The sequence below is a fragment of the Akebia trifoliata genome, chromosome 12, assembly GCF_017979445.1.
Source record: "Akebia trifoliata isolate Shusen 1 chromosome 12, ASM1797944v1, whole genome shotgun sequence".
Taxonomy (NCBI): Eukaryota; Viridiplantae; Streptophyta; class Magnoliopsida; order Ranunculales; family Lardizabalaceae; genus Akebia; species Akebia trifoliata.
The window spans coordinates 4071624-4074990 of record NC_141386.1 but is presented as its reverse complement, the minus strand read 5'-3'; the positions used below and the strand labels follow the sequence as shown (position 1 = coordinate 4074990).

Genomic DNA, 3367 nt, shown 5'->3' with positions numbered 1-3367 from the left:
AGTGGAAAAAAAAGGAGGTCCGAGGGAACTCTTCACCCACTTGTCCTTTCACTTTGTATTTCTCTTCAATTTACACTGTACTTATCTTACTTCTATGTGTTTGTCAGGTCTGCAAAGGAATATAGAGAATTTAAGGAAAAATAGAAGAGAAGAGAAAAAGCGTATGCCTACTTTCCCTTACGAGTTATTTCCATAACTAGTGTACCCTTTTGGGGTTATACTCTTCTTTGTTCTTCTATATCATGCTTAGTTCGGCTTATTTTCATAATTAGTATTTCCTTGTGCTAGGTTTGATCAATGGAGAAAAGAGAGGAAAGGATTGAAAAATAACAGTGAATAAGGTCAGGAGGCGCCGCTTTCTTTTTCCTTGCAAGGTAAGTTGGCATTCTTGTTATGTGGAATTAGTTAAATATTTTTTTTCCCATTTTGTATCCTTTTAGATTATAAAGGGGACTATAACTTATAGAATACAAAAATCAGTCTTGGCCGATACCGATATGTATTGACCGATACATTCTGTTAATTTAAAACCATGCTTGTGGGTAAAATCTGAGATATCCCTTAGAAAGATTGTTTGAAAGCCAACCAAGTCTGAACAACATAACAGTCCAAGTTATCTATTGGCGGGGAATTTGTCCCTCAATTTGATAGACTATGATGGTAACTTGCCCCTCAATCACACACTATCTGTGTTTTTTTATGCGACTTGTTAACTGTGTGGCTGTCTATCCTACCTTGTTGAGGCTCTTGTATTTGCCAGAACAGTTAACATTAAATAGGAACTAAAATAAGGTTGATGGAAGTATTATCGAATATTTTCTTGTTGGATATATCGGTTACTGTTTTCGGATTTGTTCAACAGAATTTGTTTGTGATTCTGCTTTTAATTACTTTGGTATTAGCTGACAACACTTTTCCTTATTGTGTTATGCCTCGTACCTAAGATAAGCTTCTAAGTTGTATAACTAACACAATTTTCGAAATCCAATTTGGTTTCTAGAAACTTGACTGAGCTGGACATACAGGAGAATGGCGTTGAAGATCTCGGGGGAAGTTGGTTAAGTTGCTTTCCAGAGAACTTCACATCATTAGAAGTCCTGAACTTTGCAAATCTGCAGACCGAAGTAAATTTTGATGCACTGGAAAGGCTTGTGGCCAGGTGCAAGTCACTTAAGGTTTTGAAAGTAAATAGAAGTATCACCTTAGAATAGTTAAAGATTTTGCTCGTGCGAGCTTCTCGACTTCTAGACCTTGGGACTGGCTCTTTCTCATCTTGTTGTGATACCAGATTTCAGCCATCTCTGTTGTGGTATATGTGTAAGTAGTTGCTGTTATTTACACCGTGTTTTAAAACTGTTATAATGTTTTTATAGTTTTTTAATAATAATATGTTATCACTTATCCAACGTAAAATCATCGTTAGCATTATCTTCATGAACCATTTTTGCTATTGGTGCAGGTATTCGCAAACGACATTGACGAGGACATTGGTTTTGATGGCTGCAAGGGCTTCCAGGGTTGAGAACCAAGACGCTATCGATGCTTCTATTGTAGGCATGTTGGCTGATCCTAAGGAGGTAAGATATAGATAGAAAAAAAAAGGAAGAGCATGATGAAGTCTTCTCTGGGTCCACTTGCAAGCAAGGTGGAATCGAGGCCATTGTTATAGCCACTGGAGTCCACACATTCTGCGGTAAGGCTGCATAGGTTTTGACTATTTATGAACTTTGTTTTAGTCTGTATTTTCAATCCACATCACATCATTAGTTGTGGTTGTCACTATATTTCAGTTTTGGTGAACATTAATGTGGGTACATATCACAATCTTACCTGCCTTCCATGAACTAACCATTCAAACAATATGTAATGGATGCAAATGTCTACATAGATCGAACCTATATTTACAACTAGATAGTTGAAGGTTGTGCTGTTTGGTTTTCCTTTTTGACCATTTTTCAAGTAATATAATTGGATCTGCCTAATTGGATTAGGCTTCCTTGAAGCTTAATGTTTACTATTTTCGCACTTTTTCTAATTGCAGATGCCTGGTACTATTGAGGAATTGGAAGCTGCAATTCAGGATAATTTTTTCTGAAGAATTGTAAACTAGTTGTCATTGCTTGAAAAACAATTTTCTGATCCAAGAGATTTTGCAGGAAAACTGGCTTCCAACTTTGAGAAACCTTGTTGCTCAGATAAATGAGACATTCAGTCGAAACTTCCAAGAGATGGCTGTTGCTGGAGAAGTTTCATTGGGTACTTAATTTCATTCCCACGGCTGTTAACAAATTTACTTCAAAAACAGTCCCCCTGGTTTTCATTTCATTTTTTATGATGTATTTCAGATGGGCATGACATGGACTTCGATAAATTTGGGATCCTTATAAAAGTGAAATTCAGGTGAGTCACATTTTTGGAAAATGACTTTTTACTACATTTGTGCTAGTAATTATAACCTGTGACAAATTTTGCTATATCATCATCATCACCATTATGACCCACGACAATTTTTGCTATATAATCATCACCACCTTTATCCCAACTATATTGACATGAATCACATTCCTCCATCAATAATTCTTTGTAAAACAATAGCTATTTATTGTGTTCCATTGATAGTGAAATAATTGATTAGACAGCTATCTGCATCATCTTTGAGAGTGGAAGCTTATCTGCATCATCTTTGATTGATCAGGAGCACTTATTTCAAACACTCTTTTGAAGGTGCGGAAGCTCATCGTGAGAGTATGCAATGTGGTGACACGAAAGAATTCTTTTATTGGTAGTTGCAGGCATTTTGGGGATCTTAAAGAAGATAGGGAGGGATGGGAGTGATGGCATTGCTTCCTTGTAAGCACTTGTGCTTGTGTAATGATTGTGAATGGTTTATCGATGCATTGTAATTTTGGATTTGTAAATTATGACTCATTGCAACTCTTTTTTTGTATAAATTAATGTGATAGAGAACTTCGATGTTCTCTATTTGGATATATTTTAACTGTGGGTAATAGGCAAGTAGCAAGAAAAGAAAAAAAAAAAAAAATTTAGATATCAATTTATAATAATTTTAGATATCGGTTTATAACCGATATCTAAAGTCTCAGACGTAGGACATCAGTTTTATAAAATCCGATGTCTCAAATCTTTCGGGTTATCGTGTGCTGTTATATAAAGACGCAGATTAGGAAGGGTTTTAAGCCGTTCCAAATTCCGACATCGGGAACGGTTTTCAACCGTTCCAAATCATGAAATATAGAACGGCTTTTAGCCGTTTAACCTCATTAACGACGCCTCAATTAAAGACGGTCTGCAAGCCGTTTCATAGTGGCTTAGGAACGGTAATAAACCGTTCCTAATTTCCATATTT

The 3367-nt window shown here is 36.1% G+C and overlaps 1 long non-coding RNA gene across 4 annotated transcripts; it reads left to right on the top strand.

Moving 5' to 3' along the window:
* Nucleotides 1-291: 291 nt before the first annotated feature.
* Nucleotides 292-2926, top strand: LOC147388694 (uncharacterized). 4 transcript variants are annotated; one of them, XR_015170921.1, is made up of 7 exons: nt 292-374; nt 1001-1317; nt 1460-1693; nt 1791-1921; nt 2042-2256; nt 2346-2400; nt 2696-2926. It is a non-coding gene; the product is annotated as an uncharacterized LOC147388694 (long non-coding RNA). The 4 variants fall into 4 exon arrangements; XR_015170920.1 differs by lacking the exon at nt 1791-1921 and having other exon boundaries at nt 2157-2256; XR_015170918.1 differs by lacking the exon at nt 1791-1921.
* Nucleotides 2927-3367: the final 441 nt, after the last annotated feature.